Source organism: Ambystoma mexicanum, unplaced genomic scaffold (genome assembly GCF_040938575.1).
Source record: "Ambystoma mexicanum isolate Mex_15411 unplaced genomic scaffold, UKY_AmexF1_1 Mex_scaf20, whole genome shotgun sequence".
Classification (NCBI taxonomy): Eukaryota; Metazoa; Chordata; class Amphibia; order Caudata; family Ambystomatidae; genus Ambystoma; species Ambystoma mexicanum.
This window is the reverse complement of record NW_027182434.1, coordinates 2,841,624-2,854,636: the sequence shown is the minus strand read 5'-3', so window position 1 is coordinate 2,854,636 and position 13,013 is coordinate 2,841,624. Positions and strand designations below refer to the sequence as shown.

The 13,013-nt window shown below is 51.3% G+C and overlaps 16 non-coding genes across 16 annotated transcripts; 9 read left to right on the top strand and 7 right to left on the bottom strand.

Annotated features, from left to right (window-relative positions):
* Positions 1-373: 373 nt before the first annotated feature.
* On the bottom strand, positions 374-445 carry TRNAD-GUC (transfer RNA aspartic acid (anticodon GUC)). The gene has a single exon. It is a non-coding gene; the product is annotated as a tRNA-Asp (tRNA).
* Positions 446-985: 540 nt separating this feature from the next.
* On the top strand, positions 986-1,067 carry TRNAL-AAG (transfer RNA leucine (anticodon AAG)). The gene has a single exon. It is a non-coding gene; the product is annotated as a tRNA-Leu (tRNA).
* Positions 1,068-1,841: 774 nt separating this feature from the next.
* TRNAD-GUC (transfer RNA aspartic acid (anticodon GUC)) lies at positions 1,842-1,913 on the bottom strand. Its single transcript has one exon. It is a non-coding gene; the product is annotated as a tRNA-Asp (tRNA).
* Positions 1,914-2,453: 540 nt separating this feature from the next.
* Positions 2,454-2,535, top strand: TRNAL-AAG (transfer RNA leucine (anticodon AAG)). The gene has a single exon. It is a non-coding gene; the product is annotated as a tRNA-Leu (tRNA).
* A 774-nt stretch (positions 2,536-3,309) lies between these two features.
* On the bottom strand, positions 3,310-3,381 carry TRNAD-GUC (transfer RNA aspartic acid (anticodon GUC)). Its single transcript has one exon. It is a non-coding gene; the product is annotated as a tRNA-Asp (tRNA).
* Positions 3,382-3,921: 540 nt separating this feature from the next.
* Positions 3,922-4,003, top strand: TRNAL-AAG (transfer RNA leucine (anticodon AAG)). The gene has a single exon. It is a non-coding gene; the product is annotated as a tRNA-Leu (tRNA).
* Positions 4,004-4,777: 774 nt separating this feature from the next.
* TRNAD-GUC (transfer RNA aspartic acid (anticodon GUC)) lies at positions 4,778-4,849 on the bottom strand. The gene has a single exon. It is a non-coding gene; the product is annotated as a tRNA-Asp (tRNA).
* A 540-nt stretch (positions 4,850-5,389) lies between these two features.
* On the top strand, positions 5,390-5,471 carry TRNAL-AAG (transfer RNA leucine (anticodon AAG)). Its single transcript has one exon. It is a non-coding gene; the product is annotated as a tRNA-Leu (tRNA).
* A 774-nt stretch (positions 5,472-6,245) lies between these two features.
* TRNAD-GUC (transfer RNA aspartic acid (anticodon GUC)) lies at positions 6,246-6,317 on the bottom strand. Its single transcript has one exon. It is a non-coding gene; the product is annotated as a tRNA-Asp (tRNA).
* Positions 6,318-6,857: 540 nt separating this feature from the next.
* Positions 6,858-6,939, top strand: TRNAL-AAG (transfer RNA leucine (anticodon AAG)). The gene has a single exon. It is a non-coding gene; the product is annotated as a tRNA-Leu (tRNA).
* Positions 6,940-7,713: 774 nt separating this feature from the next.
* TRNAD-GUC (transfer RNA aspartic acid (anticodon GUC)) lies at positions 7,714-7,785 on the bottom strand. Its single transcript has one exon. It is a non-coding gene; the product is annotated as a tRNA-Asp (tRNA).
* A 540-nt stretch (positions 7,786-8,325) lies between these two features.
* TRNAL-AAG (transfer RNA leucine (anticodon AAG)) lies at positions 8,326-8,407 on the top strand. Its single transcript has one exon. It is a non-coding gene; the product is annotated as a tRNA-Leu (tRNA).
* Positions 8,408-9,804: 1,397 nt separating this feature from the next.
* On the top strand, positions 9,805-9,886 carry TRNAL-AAG (transfer RNA leucine (anticodon AAG)). The gene has a single exon. It is a non-coding gene; the product is annotated as a tRNA-Leu (tRNA).
* A 1,364-nt stretch (positions 9,887-11,250) lies between these two features.
* Positions 11,251-11,332, top strand: TRNAL-AAG (transfer RNA leucine (anticodon AAG)). Its single transcript has one exon. It is a non-coding gene; the product is annotated as a tRNA-Leu (tRNA).
* Positions 11,333-12,106: 774 nt separating this feature from the next.
* On the bottom strand, positions 12,107-12,178 carry TRNAD-GUC (transfer RNA aspartic acid (anticodon GUC)). The gene has a single exon. It is a non-coding gene; the product is annotated as a tRNA-Asp (tRNA).
* A 540-nt stretch (positions 12,179-12,718) lies between these two features.
* Positions 12,719-12,800, top strand: TRNAL-AAG (transfer RNA leucine (anticodon AAG)). The gene has a single exon. It is a non-coding gene; the product is annotated as a tRNA-Leu (tRNA).
* Positions 12,801-13,013: the final 213 nt, after the last annotated feature.

Here is a 13,013-nt window from a genome sequence, read left to right as displayed (position 1 = left end):
CGGACCGAGGTTAATGATGGGATTAGAGCTAGGGTTAGATGCAGGGAAAGAGTGAGAGTTATAATTAGGGATAAAGCTAACAGGTGATCATTACTCGTCATGTAACATGATACAAAGGGTCAGAAGAGGAACTGATTCAGGGTTACAATTTGGACTTCGCAGACAACAGGAGCACTAAATGGTGCTGAGGGGGACTCAATAAAGTGGACCGGCCGCCTAATGTAAGCAATTGTGCACAAATATTGTACGATGACTAGCGTTGCCGGTGCTTTTTTCTTAAAGAGTCAGTTCTTGGCACCCATTCCCTACTTGACTCAGCCTAATCTTCAAGAATATTTGTCAAGAACTAAAAAAAATCCAGAAAAGGTTTAACCTCCCCGTCGGGGAATTGAACCCCGGTCTCCCGCGTGACAGGCGGGGATACTGACCACTATACTAACGAGGAGACGTGAGGGCATGAAATGAACAGCTGCTGATGTCTGCACAGCATCCAGCGACCACCTAGCTGGCCTAGGGGGTCTCATTTTCCCCCGTCAAACGGCTTGCCCGATCTAAGGCTAATTTCTTTCTTTTTATCGGCACCAGGCTTAAAACTCAGTTTAAGGCGATAGTTCCGGGCTATGTTTGACTCCAGAGTTGAATCTGTCATCCCGCATTTCCTCAGCAAATCAAGCTACCCATCTCAAGTCTCATGAGCTGAGGACGGCAAAGTCCCTGTGGGCTTAGGACAGTCAAAGAAACCCCTGGGCTGCATGCTAAGCCCCTTTTCGGCTTCACTTTCCGAATCCTGCCCTAGCTTGCGATTAGTTTTTTTCTCACTTCTTGCCCCCATCTCCCACCTTGCCTCATGGTCTCCCCTCCTCTGCGCACCTGACAGTTTGCCTGCCCTTCCACTGCCTGTCTCCAGACTTTCCAAGGAGAAAAGGCAAAGCACTAAAGCGGGCCGGGCAACGGGTCAAGTTCCGCTTTCGGCGACTAGCAGGGAGGTAGCGTGGCCGAGCGGTCTAAGGCGCTGGATTAAGGCTCCAGTCTCTTCGGAGGCGTGGGTTCAAATCCCACCGCTGCCACTTTTCCTGGCCTTGCATTTTAAAGAAGAACGTAACGTTGACCTCTTCCTTCATTAGTGCCACCTCTGTCGCAATGAGCAAGCGGATGGTATGCCACACCCTGCAGGAAAAAGGTTTCGCTTCTGACGTCTTGCTTTTCTGGACATCCAGTCTCAAGTTTCCCATCTGGAACGGCGCTCCCTGCTGCTTTGTGAAGGCTTGCTGCAAGAGCCTTCGAAACCCAGGAGCTCTTGCGTTGAGCTGTGACGCGTCCTGGGGAGACCTCCCGTTGCAGCGGAATGAGCCCCACTTCCAGGGCGTGCTGGTAGCAAATTTCCCACAGCCCACAGGGAGCAAACGATCCCAGGTGTGATGTATCACCAGGAGAGGCTGAGATGAGAGTAAGGGTTCACGCGTGTGCCCGGACCGAGGTTAATGATGGGATTAGAGCTAGGGTTAGATGCAGGGAAAGAGTGAGAGTTATAATTAGGGATAAAGCTAACAGGTGATCATTACTCGTCATGTAACATGATACAAAGGGTCAGAAGAGGAACTGATTCAGGGTTACAATTTGGACTTCGCAGACAACAGGAGCACTAAATGGTGCTGAGGGGGACTCAATAAAGTGGACCGGCCGCCTAATGTAAGCAATTGTGCACAAATATTGTACGATGACTAGCGTTGCCGGTGCTTTTTTCTTAAAGAGTCAGTTCTTGGCACCCATTCCCTACTTGACTCAGCCTAATCTTCAAGAATATTTGTCAAGAACTAAAAAAAATCCAGAAAAGGTTTAACCTCCCCGTCGGGGAATTGAACCCCGGTCTCCCGCGTGACAGGCGGGGATACTGACCACTATACTAACGAGGAGACGTGAGGGCATGAAATGAACAGCTGCTGATGTCTGCACAGCATCCAGCGACCACCTAGCTGGCCTAGGGGGTCTCATTTTCCCCCGTCAAACGGCTTGCCCGATCTAAGGCTAATTTCTTTCTTTTTATCGGCACCAGGCTTAAAACTCAGTTTAAGGCGATAGTTCCGGGCTATGTTTGACTCCAGAGTTGAATCTGTCATCCCGCATTTCCTCAGCAAATCAAGCTACCCATCTCAAGTCTCATGAGCTGAGGACGGCAAAGTCCCTGTGGGCTTAGGACAGTCAAAGAAACCCCTGGGCTGCATGCTAAGCCCCTTTTCGGCTTCACTTTCCGAATCCTGCCCTAGCTTGCGATTAGTTTTTTTCTCACTTCTTGCCCCCATCTCCCACCTTGCCTCATGGTCTCCCCTCCTCTGCGCACCTGACAGTTTGCCTGCCCTTCCACTGCCTGTCTCCAGACTTTCCAAGGAGAAAAGGCAAAGCACTAAAGCGGGCCGGGCAACGGGTCAAGTTCCGCTTTCGGCGACTAGCAGGGAGGTAGCGTGGCCGAGCGGTCTAAGGCGCTGGATTAAGGCTCCAGTCTCTTCGGAGGCGTGGGTTCAAATCCCACCGCTGCCACTTTTCCTGGCCTTGCATTTTAAAGAAGAACGTAACGTTGACCTCTTCCTTCATTAGTGCCACCTCTGTCGCAATGAGCAAGAGGATGGTATGCCACACCCTGCAGGAAAAAGGTTTCGCTTCTGACGTCTTGCTTTTCTGGACATCCAGTCTCAAGTTTCCCATCTGGAACGGCGCTCCCTGCTGCTTTGTGAAGGCTTGCTGCAAGAGCCTTCGAAACCCAGGAGCTCTTGCGTTGAGCTGTGACGCGTCCTGGGAAGACCTCCCGTTGCAGCGGAATGAGCCCCACTTCCAGGGCGTGCTGGTAGCAAATTTCCCACAGCCCACAGGGAGCAAACGATCCCAGGTGTGATGTATCACCAGGAGAGGCTGAGATGAGAGTAAGGGTTCACGCGTGTGCCCGGACCGAGGTTAATGATGGGATTAGAGCTAGGGTTAGATGCAGGGAAAGAGTGAGAGTTATAATTAGGGATAAAGCTAACAGGTGATCATTACTCGTCATGTAACATGATACAAAGGGTCAGAAGAGGAACTGATTCAGGGTTACAATTTGGACTTCGCAGACAACAGGAGCACTAAATGGTGCTGAGGGGGACTCAATAAAGTGGACCGGCCGCCTAATGTAAGCAATTGTGCACAAATATTGTACGATGACTAGCGTTGCCGGTGCTTTTTTCTTAAAGAGTCAGTTCTTGGCACCCATTCCCTACTTGACTCAGCCTAATCTTCAAGAATATTTGTCAAGAACTAAAAAAAATCCAGAAAAGGTTTAACCTCCCCGTCGGGGAATTGAACCCCGGTCTCCCGCGTGACAGGCGGGGATACTGACCACTATACTAACGAGGAGACGTGAGGGCATGAAATGAACAGCTGCTGATGTCTGCACAGCATCCAGCGACCACCTAGCTGGCCTAGGGGGTCTCATTTTCCCCCGTCAAACGGCTTGCCCGATCTAAGGCTAATTTCTTTCTTTTTATCGGCACCAGGCTTAAAACTCAGTTTAAGGCGATAGTTCCGGGCTATGTTTGACTCCAGAGTTGAATCTGTCATCCCGCATTTCCTCAGCAAATCAAGCTACCCATCTCAAGTCTCATGAGCTGAGGACGGCAAAGTCCCTGTGGGCTTAGGACAGTCAAAGAAACCCCTGGGCTGCATGCTAAGCCCCTTTTCGGCTTCACTTTCCGAATCCTGCCCTAGCTTGCGATTAGTTTTTTTCTCACTTCTTGCCCCCATCTCCCACCTTGCCTCATGGTCTCCCCTCCTCTGCGCACCTGAGAGTTTGCCTGCCCTTCCACTGCCTGTCTCCAGACTTTCCAAGGAGAAAAGGCAAAGCACTAAAGCGGGCCGGGCAACGGGTCAAGTTCCGCTTTCGGCGACTAGCAGGGAGGTAGCGTGGCCGAGCGGTCTAAGGCGCTGGATTAAGGCTCCAGTCTCTTCGGAGGCGTGGGTTCAAATCCCACCGCTGCCACTTTTCCTGGCCTTGCATTTTAAAGAAGAACGTAACGTTGACCTCTTCCTTCATTAGTGCCACCTCTGTCGCAATGAGCAAGCGGATGGTATGCCACACCCTGCAGGAAAAAGGTTTCGCTTCTGACGTCTTGCTTTTCTGGACATCCAGTCTCAAGTTTCCCATCTGGAACGGCGCTCCCTGCTGCTTTGTGAAGGCTTGCTGCAAGAGCCTTCGAAACCCAGGAGCTCTTGCGTTGAGCTGTGACGCGTCCTGGGGAGACCTCCCGTTGCAGCGGAATGAGCCCCACTTCCAGGGCGTGCTGGTAGCAAATTTCCCACAGCCCACAGGGAGCAAACGATCCCAGGTGTGATGTATCACCAGGAGAGGCTGAGATGAGAGTAAGGGTTCACGCGTGTGCCCGGACCGAGGTTAATGATGGGATTAGAGCTAGGGTTAGATGCAGGGAAAGAGTGAGAGTTATAATTAGGGATAAAGCTAACAGGTGATCATTACTCGTCATGTAACATGATACAAAGGGTCAGAAGAGGAACTGATTCAGGGTTACAATTTGGACTTCGCAGACAACAGGAGCACTAAATGGTGCTGAGGGGGACTCAATAAAGTGGACCGGCCGCCTAATGTAAGCAATTGTGCACAAATATTGTACGATGACTAGCGTTGCCGGTGCTTTTTTCTTAAAGAGTCAGTTCTTGGCACCCATTCCCTACTTGACTCAGCCTAATCTTCAAGAATATTTGTCAAGAACTAAAAAAAATCCAGAAAAGGTTTAACCTCCCCGTCGGGGAATTGAACCCCGGTCTCCCGCGTGACAGGCGGGGATACTGACCACTATACTAACGAGGAGACGTGAGGGCATGAAATGAACAGCTGCTGATGTCTGCACAGCATCCAGCGACCACCTAGCTGGCCTAGGGGGTCTCATTTTCCCCCGTCAAACGGCTTGCCCGATCTAAGGCTAATTTCTTTCTTTTTATCGGCACCAGGCTTAAAACTCAGTTTAAGGCGATAGTTCCGGGCTATGTTTGACTCCAGAGTTGAATCTGTCATCCCGCATTTCCTCAGCAAATCAAGCTACCCATCTCAAGTCTCATGAGCTGAGGACGGCAAAGTCCCTGTGGGCTTAGGACAGTCAAAGAAACCCCTGGGCTGCATGCTAAGCCCCTTTTCGGCTTCACTTTCCGAATCCTGCCCTAGCTTGCGATTAGTTTTTTTCTCACTTCTTGCCCCCATCTCCCACCTTGCCTCATGGTCTCCCCTCCTCTGCGCACCTGACAGTTTGCCTGCCCTTCCACTGCCTGTCTCCAGACTTTCCAAGGAGAAAAGGCAAAGCACTAAAGCGGGCCGGGCAACGGGTCAAGTTCCGCTTTCGGCGACTAGCAGGGAGGTAGCGTGGCCGAGCGGTCTAAGGCGCTGGATTAAGGCTCCAGTCTCTTCGGAGGCGTGGGTTCAAATCCCACCGCTGCCACTTTTCCTGGCCTTGCATTTTAAAGAAGAACGTAACGTTGACCTCTTCCTTCATTAGTGCCACCTCTGTCGCAATGAGCAAGAGGATGGTATGCCACACCCTGCAGGAAAAAGGTTTCGCTTCTGACGTCTTGCTTTTCTGGACATCCAGTCTCAAGTTTCCCATCTGGAACGGCGCTCCCTGCTGCTTTGTGAAGGCTTGCTGCAAGAGCCTTCGAAACCCAGGAGCTCTTGCGTTGAGCTGTGACGCGTCCTGGGAAGACCTCCCGTTGCAGCGGAATGAGCCCCACTTCCAGGGCGTGCTGGTAGCAAATTTCCCACAGCCCACAGGGAGCAAACGATCCCAGGTGTGATGTATCACCAGGAGAGGCTGAGATGAGAGTAAGGGTTCACGCGTGTGCCCGGACCGAGGTTAATGATGGGATTAGAGCTAGGGTTAGATGCAGGGAAAGAGTGAGAGTTATAATTAGGGATAAAGCTAACAGGTGATCATTACTCGTCATGTAACATGATACAAAGGGTCAGAAGAGGAACTGATTCAGGGTTACAATTTGGACTTCGCAGACAACAGGAGCACTAAATGGTGCTGAGGGGGACTCAATAAAGTGGACCGGCCGCCTAATGTAAGCAATTGTGCACAAATATTGTACGATGACTAGCGTTGCCGGTGCTTTTTTCTTAAAGAGTCAGTTCTTGGCACCCATTCCCTACTTGACTCAGCCTAATCTTCAAGAATATTTGTCAAGAACTAAAAAAAATCCAGAAAAGGTTTAACCTCCCCGTCGGGGAATTGAACCCCGGTCTCCCGCGTGACAGGCGGGGATACTGACCACTATACTAACGAGGAGACGTGAGGGCATGAAATGAACAGCTGCTGATGTCTGCACAGCATCCAGCGACCACCTAGCTGGCCTAGGGGGTCTCATTTTCCCCCGTCAAACGGCTTGCCCGATCTAAGGCTAATTTCTTTCTTTTTATCGGCACCAGGCTTAAAACTCAGTTTAAGGCGATAGTTCCGGGCTATGTTTGACTCCAGAGTTGAATCTGTCATCCCGCATTTCCTCAGCAAATCAAGCTACCCATCTCAAGTCTCATGAGCTGAGGACGGCAAAGTCCCTGTGGGCTTAGGACAGTCAAAGAAACCCCTGGGCTGCATGCTAAGCCCCTTTTCGGCTTCACTTTCCGAATCCTGCCCTAGCTTGCGATTAGTTTTTTTCTCACTTCTTGCCCCCATCTCCCACCTTGCCTCATGGTCTCCCCTCCTCTGCGCACCTGAGAGTTTGCCTGCCCTTCCACTGCCTGTCTCCAGACTTTCCAAGGAGAAAAGGCAAAGCACTAAAGCGGGCCGGGCAACGGGTCAAGTTCCGCTTTCGGCGACTAGCAGGGAGGTAGCGTGGCCGAGCGGTCTAAGGCGCTGGATTAAGGCTCCAGTCTCTTCGGAGGCGTGGGTTCAAATCCCACCGCTGCCACTTTTCCTGGCCTTGCATTTTAAAGAAGAACGTAACGTTGACCTCTTCCTTCATTAGTGCCACCTCTGTCGCAATGAGCAAGAGGATGGTATGCCACACCCTGCAGGAAAAAGGTTTCGCTTCTGACGTCTTGCTTTTCTGGACATCCAGTCTCAAGTTTCCCATCTGGAACGGCGCTCCCTGCTGCTTTGTGAAGGCTTGCTGCAAGAGCCTTCGAAACCCAGGAGCTCTTGCGTTGAGCTGTGACGCGTCCTGGGAAGACCTCCCGTTGCAGCGGAATGAGCCCCACTTCCAGGGCGTGCTGGTAGCAAATTTCCCACAGCCCACAGGGAGCAAACGATCCCAGGTGTGATGTATCACCAGGAGAGGCTGAGATGAGAGTAAGGGTTCACGCGTGTGCCCGGACCGAGGTTAATGATGGGATTAGAGCTAGGGTTAGATGCAGGGAAAGAGTGAGAGTTATAATTAGGGATAAAGCTAACAGGTGATCATTACTCGTCATGTAACATGATACAAAGGGTCAGAAGAGGAACTGATTCAGGGTTACAATTTGGACTTCGCAGACAACAGGAGCACTAAATGGTGCTGAGGGGGACTCAATAAAGTGGACCGGCCGCCTAATGTAAGCAATTGTGCACAAATATTGTACGATGACTAGCGTTGCCGGTGCTTTTTTCTTAAAGAGTCAGTTCTTGGCACCCATTCCCTACTTGACTCAGCCTAATCTTCAAGAATATTTGTCAAGAACTAAAAAAAATCCAGAAAAGGTTTAACCTCCCCGTCGGGGAATTGAACCCCGGTCTCCCGCGTGACAGGCGGGGATACTGACCACTATACTAACGAGGAGACGTGAGGGCATGAAATGAACAGCTGCTGATGTCTGCACAGCATCCAGCGACCACCTAGCTGGCCTAGGGGGTCTCATTTTCCCCCGTCAAACGGCTTGCCCGATCTAAGGCTAATTTCTTTCTTTTTATCGGCACCAGGCTTAAAACTCAGTTTAAGGCGATAGTTCCGGGCTATGTTTGACTCCAGAGTTGAATCTGTCATCCCGCATTTCCTCAGCAAATCAAGCTACCCATCTCAAGTCTCATGAGCTGAGGACGGCAAAGTCCCTGTGGGCTTAGGACAGTCAAAGAAACCCCTGGGCTGCATGCTAAGCCCCTTTTCGGCTTCACTTTCCGAATCCTGCCCTAGCTTGCGATTAGTTTTTTTCTCACTTCTTGCCCCCATCTCCCACCTTGCCTCATGGTCTCCCCTCCTCTGCGCACCTGACAGTTTGCCTGCCCTTCCACTGCCTGTCTCCAGACTTTCCAAGGAGAAAAGGCAAAGCACTAAAGCGGGCCGGGCAACGGGTCAAGTTCCGCTTTCGGCGACTAGCAGCGAGGTAGCGTGGCCGAGCGGTCTAAGGCGCTGGATTAAGGCTCCAGTCTCTTCGGAGGCGTGGGTTCAAATCCCACCGCTGCCACTTTTCCTGGCCTTGCATTTTAAAGAAGAACGTAACGTTGACCTCTTCCTTCATTAGTGCCACCTCTGTCGCAATGAGCAAGCGGATGGTATGCCACACCCTGCAGGAAAAAGGTTTCGCTTCTGACGTCTTGCTTTTCTGGACATCCAGTCTCAAGTTTCCCATCTGGAACGGCGCTCCCTGCTGCTTTGTGAAGGCTTGCTGCAAGAGCCTTCGAAACCCAGGAGCTCTTGCGTTGAGCTGTGACGCGTCCTGGGAAGACCTCCCGTTGCAGCGGAATGAGCCCCACTTCCAGGGTGTGCTGGTAGCAAATTTCCCACAGCCCACAGGGAGCAAACGATCCCAGGTGTGATGTATCACCAGGAGAGGCTGAGATGAGAGTAAGGGTTCACGCGTGTGCCCGGACCGAGGTTAATGATGGGATTAGAGCTAGGGTTAGATGCAGGGAAAGAGTGAGAGTTATAATTAGGGATAAAGCTAACAGGTGATCATTACTCGTCATGTAACATGATACAAAGGGTCAGAAGAGGAACTGATTCAGGGTTACAATTTGGACTTCGCAGACAACAGGAGCACTAAATGGTGCTGAGGGGGACTCAATAAAGTGGACCGGCCGCCTAATGTAAGCAATTGTGCACAAATATTGTACGATGACTAGCGTTGCTGGTGCTTTTTTCTTAAAGAGTCAGTTCTTGGCACCCATTCCCTACTTGACTCAGCCTAATCTTCAAGAATATTTGTCAAGAACTAAAAAAAATCCAGAAAAGGTTTAACCTCCCCGTCGGGGAATTGAACCCGAATTGAACCCCGGTCTCCCGCGTGACAGGCGGGGATACTGACCACTATACTAACGAGGAGACGTGAGGGCATGAAATGAACAGCTGCTGATGTCTGCACAGCATCCAGCGACCACCTAGCTGGCCTAGGGGGTCTCATTTTCCCCCGTCAAACGGCTTGCCCGATCTAAGGCTAATTTCTTTCTTTTTATCGGCACCAGGCTTAAAACTCAGTTTAAGGCGATAGTTCCGGGCTATGTTTGACTCCAGAGTTGAATCTGTCATCCCGCATTTCCTCAGCAAATCAAGCTACCCATCTCAAGTCTCATGAGCTGAGGACGGCAAAGTCCCTGTGGGCTTAGGACAGTCAAAGAAACCCCTGGGCTGCATGCTAAGCCCCTTTTCGGCTTCACTTTCCGAATCCTGCCCTAGCTTGCGATTAGTTTTTTTCTCACTTCTTGCCCCCATCTCCCACCTTGCCTCATGGTCTCCCCTCCTCTGCGCACCTGACAGTTTGCCTGCCCTTCCACTGCCTGTCTCCAGACTTTCCAAGGAGAAAAGGCAAAGCACTAAAGCGGGCCGGGCAACGGGTCAAGTTCCGCTTTCGGCGACTAGCAGGGAGGTAGCGTGGCCGAGCGGTCTAAGGCGCTGGATTAAGGCTCCAGTCTCTTCGGAGGCGTGGGTTCAAATCCCACCGCTGCCACTTTTCCTGGCCTTGCATTTTAAAGAAGAACGTAACGTTGACCTCTTCCTTCATTAGTGCCACCTCTGTCGCAATGAGCAAGCGGATGGTATGCCACACCCTGCAGGAAAAAGGTTTCGCTTCTGACGTCTTGCTTTTCTGGACATCCAGTCTCAAGTTTCCCATCTGGAACGGCGCTCCCTGCTGCTTTGTGAAGGCTTGCTGCAAGAGCCTTCGAAACCCAGGAGCTCTTGCGTTGAGCTGTGACGCGTCCTGGGAAGACCTCCCGTTGCAGCGGAATGAGCCCCACTTCCAGGGCGTGCTGGTAGCAAATTTCCCACAGCCCACAGGGAGCAAACGATCCCAGGTGTGATGTATCACCAGGAGAGGCTGAGATGAGAGTAAGGGTTCACGCGTGTGCCCGGACCGAGGTTAATGATGGGATTAGAGCTAGGGTTAGATGCAGGGAAAGAGTGAGAGTTATAATTAGGGATAAAGCTAACAGGTGATCATTACTCGTCATGTAACATGATACAAAGGGTCAGAAGAGGAACTGATTCAGGGTTACAATTTGGACTTCGCAGACAACAGGAGCACTAAATGGTGCTGAGGGGGACTCAATAAAGTGGACCGGCCGCCTAATGTAAGCAATTGTGCACAAATATTGTACGATGACTAGCGTTGCCGGTGCTTTTTTCTTAAAGAGTCAGTTCTTGGCACCCATTCCCTACTTGACTCAGCCTAATCTTCAAGAATATTTGTCAAGAACTAAAAAAAATCCAGAAAAGGTTTAACCTCCCCGTCGGGGAATTAGGCGGGGATACTGACCACTATACTAACGAGGAGACGTGAGGGCATGAAATGAACAGCTGCTGATGTCTGCACAGCATCCAGCGACCACCTAGCTGGCCTAGGGGGTCTCATTTTCCCCCGTCAAACGGCTTGCCCGATCTAAGGCTAATTTCTTTCTTTTTATCGGCACCAGGCTTAAAACTCAGTTTAAGGCGATAGTTCCGGGCTATGTTTGACTCCAGAGTTGAATCTGTCATCCCGCATTTCCTCAGCAAATCAAGCTACCCATCTCAAGTCTCATGAGCTGAGGACGGCAAAGTCCCTGTGGGCTTAGGACAGTCAAAGAAACCCCTGGGCTGCATGCTAAGCCCCTTTTCGGCTTCACTTTCCGAATCCTGCCCTAGCTTGCGATTAGTTTTTTTCTCACTTCTTGCCCCCATCTCCCACCTTGCCTCATGGTCTCCCCTCCTCTGCGCACCTGACAGTTTGCCTGCCCTTCCACTGCCTGTCTCCAGACTTTCCAAGGAGAAAAGGCAAAGCACTAAAGCGGGCCGGGCAACGGGTCAAGTTCCGCTTTCGGCGACTAGCAGGGAGGTAGCGTGGCCGAGCGGTCTAAGGCGCTGGATTAAGGCTCCAGTCTCTTCGGAGGCGTGGGTTCAAATCCCACCGCTGCCACCTTTCCTGGCCTTGCATTTTAAAGAAGAACGTAACGTTGACCTCTTCCTTCATTAGTGCCACCTCTGTCGCAATGAGCAAGCGGATGGTATGCCACACCCTGCAGGAAAAAGGTTTCGCTTCTGACGTCTTGCTTTTCTGGACATCCAGTCTCAAGTTTCCCATCTGGAACGGCGCTCCCTGCTGCTTTGTGAAGGCTTGCTGCAAGAGCCTTCGAAACCCAGGAGCTCTTGCGTTGAGCTGTGACGCGTCCTGGGGAGACCTCCCGTTGCAGCGGAATGAGCCCCACTTCCAGGGCGTGCTGGTAGCAAATTTCCCACAGCCCACAGGGAGCAAACGATCCCAGGTGTGATGTATCACCAGGAGAGGCTGAGATGAGAGTAAGGGTTCACGCGTGTGCCCGGACCGAGGTTAATGATGGGATTAGAGCTAGGGTTAGATGCAGGGAAAGAGTGAGAGTTATAATTAGGGATAAAGCTAACAGGTGATCATTACTCGTCATGTAACATGATACAAAGGGTCAGAAGAGGAACTGATTCAGGGTTACAATTTGGACTTCGCAGACAACAGGAGCACTAAATGGTGCTGAGGGGGACTCAATAAAGTGGACCGGCCGCCTAATGTAAGCAATTGTGCACAAATATTGTACGATGACTAGCGTTGCCGGTGCTTTTTTCTTAAAGAGTCAGTTCTTGGCACCCATTCCCTACTTGACTCAGCCTAATCTTCAAGAATATTTGTCAAGAACTAAAAAAAATCCAGAAAAGGTTTAACCTCCCCGTCGGGGAATTGAACCCCGGTCTCCCGCGTGACAGGCGGGGATACTGACCACTATACTAACGAGGAGACGTGAGGGCATGAAATGAACAGCTGCTGATGTCTGCACAGCATCCAGCGACCACCTAGCTGGCCTAGGGGGTCTCATTTTCCCCCGTCAAACGGCTTGCCCGATCTAAGGCTAATTTCTTTCTTTTTATCGGCACCAGGCTTAAAACTCAGTTTAAGGCGATAGTTCCGGGCTATGTTTGACTCCAGAGTTGAATCTGTCATCCCGCATTTCCTCAGCAAATCAAGCTACCCATCTCAAGTCTCATGAGCTGAGGACGGCAAAGTCCCTGTGGGCTTAGGACAGTCAAAGAAACCCCTGGGCTGCATGCTAAGCCCCTTTTCGGCTTCACTTTCCGAATCCTGCCCTAGCTTGCGATTAGTTTTTTTCTCACTTCTTGCCCCCATCTCCCACCTTGCCTCATGGTCTCCCCTCCTCTGCGCACCTGACAGTTTGCCTGCCCTTCCACTGCCTGTCTCCAGACTTTCCAAGGAGAAAAGGCAAAGCACTAAAGCGGGCCGGGCAACGGGTCAAGTTCCGCTTTCGGCGACTAGCAGGGAGGTAGCGTGGCCGAGCGGTCTAAGGCGCTGGATTAAGGCTCCAGTCTCTTCGGAGGCGTGGGTTCAAATCCCACCGCTGCCACTTTTCCTGGCCTTGCATTTTAAAGAAGAACGTAACGTTGACCTCTTCCTTCATTAGTGCCACCTCTGTCGCAATGAGCAAGCGGATGGTATGCCACACCCTGCAGGAAAAAGGTTTCGCTTCTGACGTCTTGCTTTTCTGGACATCCAGTCTCAAGTTTCCCATCTGGAACGGCGCTCCCTGCTGCTTTGTGAAGGCTTGCTGCAAGAGCCT